This window comes from Hipposideros armiger, unplaced genomic scaffold (genome assembly GCF_001890085.2).
Source record: "Hipposideros armiger isolate ML-2016 unplaced genomic scaffold, ASM189008v1 scaffold_232, whole genome shotgun sequence".
NCBI classification, from domain to species: domain Eukaryota; kingdom Metazoa; phylum Chordata; class Mammalia; order Chiroptera; family Hipposideridae; genus Hipposideros; species Hipposideros armiger.
Window position 1 is genome coordinate 652707 of NW_017731582.1, and position 9114 is coordinate 661820.

At 51.9% G+C, this 9114-nt stretch overlaps 1 long non-coding RNA gene across 1 annotated transcript in view; it reads right to left on the reverse strand.

The window, feature by feature from the left end:
* The window catches only part of LOC109389393 (uncharacterized), a 15452-nt gene extending 7258 nt beyond the window's left edge, over window positions 1-8194 (reverse strand). The window contains exon 1 of the long non-coding RNA XR_002125389.1: window positions 8139-8194. This is a non-coding gene — a long non-coding RNA (uncharacterized LOC109389393). The remainder of the gene's footprint in view (window positions 1-8138) is intronic.
* Window positions 8195-9114: the final 920 nt, after the last annotated feature.

Sequence of the window (9114 nt, forward strand, 5' to 3'; positions counted from 1 at the left end):
TGAAGAACAAAAGGACAGCAACTTGTCTGTTCCCCTTTCCCCAATTCCCCAGCACTGTTCCCATCCCCCCAATTCCCCAATTAAAAAAAAATCTTAAAAAAAAAAAAAAGAGAGAGCTGCTGGCTGCGGGGAGGTCGGCACGGAGCCATCCACATTACCTGCCCTTTCCTGTTGACCGGTGGGCTCTGGCTCAAGCTGGCCGGAGCCATGGGTTCCAAACATCGCCCTGTCTCCATGGCGGGCATTAGTTGTTCGGCTCTCGGGCCCCATCACTTTTCTCCTGGGAGTTGACCCTAAGCCCTGCTCCAGGGGTCCGCAGGGGACTCGGGTTTGACCAATTACAGTATGGCCTTCCTGAGTGGCAGTAATGGGCCTCAGGGTGGCTCCACGGCCCAATCCGAGGAAATGAGATGGGAGGACACTCAAGCTGGGACTGTGGGGAGAGGCAGCTCCGTTTTCTGCTGATACCTTAGAACACAGGCTGTACGTCTGGGACGCCTGAACACCACGTAGAGCCTGAGAATGACCCAAACGTAGAAAAGCAAAGCTGAGAGGTGTAGAGAGGCTGGTGACAGCCAAGAAGGTCTGGACCTGCCCAGGACAGAATTAACCCTGTTTTGGGTCAGATTCTGTCCTCCCCCTGCCCCTCCTCCCCCCGCCAATTTATACGCTGAAGTCCTAAGCCCCAGCATTTTGGCATGTGACCTCATTTGGAGCTAGGGTTGTTGCAGATGTAATTAGTTTGGGTCATACTGAAGTAGGGTGGATCCTTACGCAAGCCAGTATGACTGGTGTCCTTATAAAAAGGGGACATTTGCACATGGAGACACACGGAGAGGGAAGATGATATGAAGACACAGGAAGCCAAGGAGAGAGGAACAGATTCTCCTCCACAGCCCTCAGCAGGAACCAATGTGCTGGCACCTTGATCTTGAACTTCTAGTTACCAGAACTGTGAAGCCATAGACTTCTGTCATTTAAGCCCCTGCTGCCTGTGGCCCTTTGTGACAGCAGCCCTAGCAAACTAATACAAACCTTCTTTGAACTTGTTAGTTATGAGAACCACTATGTCCTTCTTTCTTTTTTTCCTTAAGCCAATTTGTGTTCAGTCTGTCATTATGTACATGGATACGGGACTTACTTGAACTCACTATTCTGCTTAAAATCTTTTTTTGCGGACCACATTTCAGAGATCTGTCGCCGTATAACAAACCACTCCAGACTCGGCGGCATAAAACAGGCAATTATTTATTTTGCTCACAGGATACGATGTAGGCAGGACATGGATGTGGGGGCAGTGGCTCGTCTCTGCTCAGCAAGGCGTCAGTGGGCACAGCTCCACTGGGGCTGGCGAATCCCCTGTCAAGACGAGTCACTCACACGGCTGGCAGGTTGTTGCTGATTTGGCCGGGAGCTCAGTCCATCCTCTTCCATGGGCTTTTCCTACAGGCTGCTTGAGCTGCCTCCTAGCATGGTGGCCGGGTTCCAAGAGCAAGAGTCCCAAGGGAGCAGGGTGACAACGCATGGCATTTTTGCGATCTACTCAGAAGTCACACAGCATCAATGCCACCTGGCTCTGTGAGTCGAGGCTGTCATAAAGGTCCACTCAGTGCCAAAGGGGCGGAGACACAGACCCCACTCCTCTATGGGAGGAGTGTCAGCATCACATGGTGAGAAAAGGAATGGGAGGTATTGTTGCAACTCTCTCTGGAAAATGCAATCCCCCATAGGCCCCACACACTGTGATCCCACTGACCTGAAAGTCAAGAACAGACAAAGCTAATTGATGGTGACAGGAGCCAGAATAGCACCACCTCTTGGGGAAGGTGATTTTGACTGGAAAGGGACACATGAGGAGCTTGGAGGGTGCTAGGAACGATGTATACATTGAGATGGGCAGACATCACATGGATGTAGATATGGGAGAAGTTCCCTGAGCTGTTCACTTAAGTTCCACACCCTTATGCCTTTTATACATAAATTAAAAAAATTTTAAGGAATGTGGCAGAGAAAATCCAACTCCATTAATACAGATGGAAACGTCCTCTGCTGGCTCCCAACTGTCCAAGCAGCTTGGCTGGTACATGAGGCCCATGTAGACCCAGCTCCCCCAGGGACTCTCACTGAGCCCCTGGCTCCTTCTGGACCACGCTGACGTCCCCTGCCAGACCTCTGGAGCCTTTTGTGTAGAAGATGGATGGAACTGCTAATTTGCACAGTCTAAAGGTTAATTCAAAGGGCAGCCATGGCTGCAGATAGTACCTGGCTCCAGCTCACAGACCAGGGGGTGGGGGTGGGGGCGCCTCATCTTTGTAAACTGCCAACCAGCCATCCCTCAGGTTGGCTTTGTGGTCCCTTCCCATCCCCAGCCTGGTCTCCTGTGACTTCGTTCCTGTTCTGTCTATGGAATGGAGCAGGGCCAGGGGGCAAGCATTTCCTCTCCTTGAACCTCTATTTTCCCATCTGTATATTGGGACCATGGGGCCAAGCAATCTGTAGGAGCCCTTCTGGCTTGGATGTTCCAAGGCTCCGTCTCTCCATTCAGCTGCCGGTTTCCCTGCCTCCCACCCAAGGCCCTTGTCTGCCCTGCCTCTGGGTCTCTGCCTTGGTTGTGCTCCCCACATGCTGCCTTTTCTTCAAGAGTTTGCAGGGGTTAAAGATATCTTCTCAATTCACCCCACGTTCTTCCAGGCTGGTTGTCCGTTCTGTGACTCCCTGTGGCCCTGGTCTTGTCTACATGAAATTCATCGGCACGTCCTTGCGTGTTGCTCCAGATGGAATGCTGCAGCAGTGATGGAATACTTCTCCCATCAGAACCGGGAATCCCAAGGGCAGGGCTGTGCCTCTACCACTGGACTGATGGGCACCCTGGGGCGAGGATCTGTCTTCTCCCTTTGAATAGCTTCCTGGTCATGAGCCACGAGCCCTCAGGGCTCTGAATCCAGCCTGAAAAAATATTCTGTTGGCCTCACCCAGGGTTTTTTCTTTTGAATTGTTTCATTAGTAACCAACATTTAAAAATCAGGCGATTTCACATAAAAATCCAGATTTTCATCTTTAAAAAATACTTTAAGTGCTGGCTGCTCTAGGCTTGCATTTTCTTCAATGATCAATGACAGGAGCTGATAGGAGCTGCCCTGGGGGCGGGGAGAACACTGTCCAGTTCGCCCCAGACCTCAGCTGGCCCCATTCACTCCTGTTACAAGTCTTAGGGGCATTTGGGTTTGTAATCCTGGCTTGGGGGCCTGAGGTGCTTTCTGGCTGCGATAGCTGTCAGCTCCATGGTGGCCGTGTGGGGACAGCCATTCCAGAGAGGGATGCAGGGATGAAGGCTTCTCTCCCCGTCTCTGCCTCATTAGGATCTAACAGTCTGGATCAATGCTTTTTAAAATTAGATACATACTGGCTGTTTCTTGCATCAGGAACAGCCTGTGTCCACACAGAATGCTTCTCTAATCTAAAGCTTGCCTGTGGGAAAATTACATGGAGAAGGAATGGAGGGAGATGCATCTTGGTTCAGCAATTATTTACAGGGGGCTTCCCGTGTGCCAGGCAGTGAGCCGGCTGCTATGAATACAACCGTGAAAAAAAACCCCGTCATCATCTTCTATGGCTCACAGTCATATCTGTTCCTCAGATGAGGCAGAAAAGGCCCAGAGAGGGCAANGAATACAACCGTGAAAAAAAACCCCGTCATCATCTTCTATGGCTCACAGTCATATCTGTTCCTCAGATGAGGCAGAAAAGGCCCAGAGAGGGCAAACAGAGTCCCCAAGATCACACAGCAGTGATGGAAAGAAAACCTACACTGCTTCCCAGGCCTCCTGCTTCATCCTTCTCCCAGCCACCGGGATCACTCCCAGGACCCCCCACGAAGCCCTGAGCATACTGGCCTCCACACGGTCCTATTCATCTCCGCTCCATGTTCTGTTGCTCTATCCTTGCTTTGCATTGATGGGCCAGGTCGGGCTGGGGGTCTGCCCTTCTCTCACTACCTTCCAGGATGCCTTGCTTACCTAATCAAGGATGGTTCCAGTATCAGTGGTAGAGTTTAGCAGCATCCCATACCCTACCACCCCAACTGGATCATTCTAGTGTGACAGCAGCTCAGTTGGCTGGTGGTTCTTTCAAAGGAACAGGTTTAGAGCAGGGCCCCAGGCTGTCAGCACCAATCTGCCCTTCCTGCAAATACAGGCTGAGTGCCACTCTAGCTGCCACTAGGGCTGGGCCAGGCTTGGTTTTCCACTAAGCCACAGACCCTTGTTTTGAACAGGAAGACCTAAAATTCATTCTACCCGTGACTGCTCTGCAGATGTGTATGAAACAGCTGGCCCTTCTGTACAGCCTGCCCCCTTCAGTCCAGAGGCTGGTTCCTAGGTCCCCTAGAAGAACCAGCCCCCTGGGCTGGGTTTGAGCCTCCAGACACTGCAAATAACTAGCAGCGAAACTCAACCAACTCTCCCAAAACCTTTGGTTGCATTTAAACTCCTAGGCATATTGAAACCAGCCAGACAGCTTTTGGCCAACAGCTGCTGAGTTTGAAGCAGGATGACTGTAATTGGCTCAGAAACTGTGGCTGGCCTAAATAAAATAAGTGATGGCAGCTACCGTTTATTGAGCATCTGCTATGTGCCAGGTACTTTTATGCATCATAACCTTGCAAGGTGGGCATCAACATCCCTATTTTCCTGGGGACGAAGCAGAGCCCAGAGAGGGCAGCTCACCTGCCTGAGGTCACACAGCTGGCCAGTGGAGAGCCCAGCTTTGATCCCAGGTCTCTCTGATTCCCCTGGCCTTGCTCTCCATTCCACTGGGTGCTCAGGAGGCCAGGCTGAGGCAGTGCATACTGGGCTTGCCTGTTGCTGCCCCCTTCCTTCTCTGGGTCTCTGCATAGCCTGAAATGTCCCCAACACAGAGAAAGGTGCCAAGTTATAGTGGGCTCAAGGCACGCAGGTCAGAGGACAACAAGGCTGTCTCCAATCAAGGCTTTGATTTGCATCAGAAGAGATGGGTGAATGCTCCCTTCACAGTTTTGAGCCAAAGCCCCAAGGCATAGCCCTGGAGGAAATGTCCCAGTTCAGGAGGTCCTTTTAGCCAAGGAAAGGAAAGATTAAGAATTAACAATGGTTACCCTGATATAACTGACATGAATGGAACCCCTACAATGTGTGAGGGACTTGACACATATCATAGTGTGAAATGCTGGGTGAACCCATGGCCCCTGGAGCCAGACTGCCTGGGTTCAAATTGTGACTTTACCACTTGCCAGCTCTGTGCCTTGTACAAATCCCTTAACCTTCCAGAGCCTCAGTTTGTCCTTCTGTAAAGTGGACAGAATACTAATACCTACTTCACAGGTGATTGTAGAAAGAAATGAGACGGTACATAAAGTTCATAGCATAGAGCTTGGCATGCAGCCAGGGCTCTAAAAATGGCAGATATCATTTTTATATGTTGTTTAAAAACAATCCTCCTAATAACCTAGGGAGGTGGGTGGGTATTATTATTTTAATTTATTGACGAGAAAACTGAGATTAAGAGAGGGTCTGCAACTTGCCCAAAGTCACACGGTGAGGTGCTCACAGAGCCGGAGTTTGAATCTGTATTTGTTTCTGAGCACCAGCTACTGAGGTAGAATTCTGAGAGCTGATTTCTGTAAAGGGCAGTGTTTCAATCTCCTCTCCCAGGGCTGGGTCCTCCCAGAGGCAGCTATCTTTCTTTTGCTGGCAGGTTTTTCTTTTCCTTTTTAGTTGATTTTTAACACCCTTAGACTAAACGGACAGAAGAGAAACCGAGGCCCAGATGGGGAGTGGACCTGCCCTAGGACACCCAGCTGCACTGAGACCCAGAGCTGCTTCCAGTGCCAAACGCCGTCGGTCCCACTGGAAGCTCCGCCCGGCCTGTCCCCTGAGGGAGTTTGCTGGAAGTTAGATGGATGAGCAGGAACCTGATGATAGGTTCTCTGGGGGATGAGCACTGGGCACTGCTGTGTTGATGGATGAAGGAGGAAGGTCATTCCGTAGCCAGACTTGGCCTGATGCTGGGACTGGGACATCTGTCAACTGGCGCCACATCGCTCTTTGAATGGGAGGCATGGGAGAGAGGATGGAGATCAGGAAAGGCGATGCCTCCGCCATGCGAGAGTCTGTTTCTGCAGGCAAAGCCCTCCAGAGACCCAGTGGGGCCACATCGATGCTCAGGGTCGACGCCCAGTGGGGATGTGCTAGTGGGGCTGGCACGGGCCTGACAGGCTCCTTGGAGGCCTTACCTCTGTTGGCTTTGGGCTGTCCTCTCCTGTGATCCCCTCAGCAGCCTTGGAGGTGGGGCTCAGTGCCCTCACATTTCCAGGAGGGAAATAGGCCCAGAGAGGGCAAGCCGTTTGCCTGGAGTCACACAGCTTGTAAGTAGTGGAGTTATTCCTGGACCCCAGATGTCTGTCCCCTCTCTAACTANCCACCTGCCGAGATCTATTATGGGCCAGATGCCCAGTGACAAGTGTTTAACAGATATCAGCCTCTCCCCAGTGATGCCCCAGCAATGGGGCACCCCTGTCCCCACTGGACAGATGAGGAGACGGAGGCCCAGAGGGGAGGAATGACCCATCTGGTTCACACGCTGCAGAACGGAGGCCCTGGGATTTCACTCTGGCCCGGCCTCGTCCCAAAGGGGATGTCTGCTCCTGACACAGCGGGGGTCCAGGAGGCTGCGGGAGGCCAGGCATTGCTGGGCTGAGATCCTAGGAGGAGACTCAGGAGGAGTTCCATCTCAGGGTACTAGATGGGACGGTTGGCCCAACACCTGCCACAGGTTCACACATCCTTCTCACATCCCAGTGACAGGGAGGGGCCGGGGTCACCCCACCTGTCTTATAGATGAGCAAACCAGGCTCTGGGAGGGTCTGCTGAGGTCCCACTGCCACTCAATGTCAGAAGAGCCATCAGGCGTGTGGCCTGGGGTTTCTTCTCTCCCCTGCAAGAGCGTCTCTCTCCCCACTCGGGGGTCTGGAGCCTGGGCTGGGCTGTTTCCGCTCTCCCCTTAGCCTTGTCTCTCGCCTCTTGGTCCCTGACTCAGGGCTGGGACATTGATAAGCAACGCAGGACACTTCAAGTCTCAATCAGCAAGCAGGAGCGGCTTGTTGGAACCCTTGTCTTTCAAGGTTCAGAGAGAAATAAAAATAGACGGGGGACTGGGAAAGTTATCATCTCCTTCCTTTTGTCATTCCTGTGGCCGGGCTTTGTAGAGCTCCTAATCTGTCATGTTGTCACCAGGCTTCAGCGGGTGGCTGGCTGTTGGGTGCTTGTCCCTGGCCACATGCTGGTTGTGAAAGGGATAGAAGAGGCCAGCTCCCACCATGACCAGAGGTGGGCTTGAGGGGGGTCCAGGAGGTGGGGGTGGGGGGTCCTACCTGCAGGGCTTGAGAAAACACACAGCAGTGACCTTTGAAGCTTTTGTCAGCAACTTCCCACCTGCATGTCAATAGCCACCCAGAGGCACCAGGGCTCGTTTATTCTAAATTGTTCATTTGTTCATTCATTCATTCACCCATTCATTCATTCATCCATTCATTCATTCATTTCTTCCCTCATTAATTCACTCACTCACTCACTCATTCACTCCTTACCAGGAGCTCAATTAACATGTCTGTTAAATAGGGATAACAAGGCCAGCTCCAGGCCTACGCTCTTCACTTGAATGTCGGCTTTACCAAGATCATAGGGCTGTTGAGAATGTAAGATAAGTGGGCGGGTTAATACATGTAAGTCACTTGCAACAGTGTCTGAGCACTCCAGGAAGACTTTTCACCAATTTACTCCCTCCTCCCCGCTGCGCCCCCAGGTAACCCCTCTGCTGTACTAAGGTCTATCGTTTGGTTGACATGTATTCTTACAAAAAGTACATTGCTGTTTCCTGTGCACAGACGTCCTCATTTCAGCGGACACTTATGGAGGAATAAGATAGCTACAGAAATGTTCACAGGCCCTGTGCGCACAGCTTGAGGACTTTTCCCAGAGTGGACTCCCCCACGTGACCAGTCCTGGGCCAGCACCCAACAGCCCAGCCATGCCTCTGTCTGGAACGGGCTTGCATTTTTGATCTCCCACTGGCAGTTGAGTTAAATCTCTCCTCCTGTCTCTTACCTTGGTCTCCCGGCACTGTGCACGGTGCATCATCCGCGTTGTTCGGAGGACATTTCCTCACTAGCCGTGGAGTCCTGGACCTTGTGCATCTGCCACGTGCCACCTCCCCACTCCTTGGCGGCCTGCTTCGATTTCTGAACTGGCCAGGCCTGTTCTGATACCAGGGCCTGAGTACTGGCTGTTCCCCAGCCTTTCCATGGTTCACTGCTTTTCCCGGACAACCTCCCCTCTCCCCCGCCCCAACCTGCTTCTCATATCATGTCACAGTGTTTCTTTTCTTAATAGCACCATTAGACTCGGAGACTCCCTTAAAGAGAAAACTGCCTCTCTATTTATTGTTTATCCCCTTCGCCTGCCTTATGAGCGCAGGGCTTATTTCCATCTTCACCAGTGCATTCCCAGTGCCCCAGGCAGGGCCTGGCACACCGTGGTGACTCCGTGAAAGAACCACGCACAGCAAGCTGCCCTCACAGCGTGCCCTTGCTTGCGCTGGTCCATGCGGATGCTAACGTGTGTCTCCATGTGTCTTTTTCCATATCCAGCTTGCAAGCTCCCAGAGGCCCGAGCCAGGACTGTCTTGGGCTCCTGCTTGAAGGCCGCCAGATCAGCGGACCTCCCTCACAGGTGTTTCGCTAACCTTGTTTCAAACCAGACATGCCAGAGAGAAATACATTTTTAAAGCCACGTGCGATTTAAAGAGAATTTAATCTGCATGTCTGGGCTTCATTAACACGTATATCATCAAATTAGGGTTTCCGCACAGCTGTTTGACATTCGAGGGGCCTTCTGAGTATCTTTAATAAGTGCCTTTAAATATTATTTTTTCTCATAATCTCAGGACTGGGTTTTGAGCATGCTGTTCTTTGGATGGGAACGTGCCACAAGAGACCCAGGGATGGCAGGGCCCCTTTCTACAAGAGAGCTGCTGGGGCCGGCCGAGTGGCGCGATGGTTAAGAACTCGCTTGGGATGCCAGA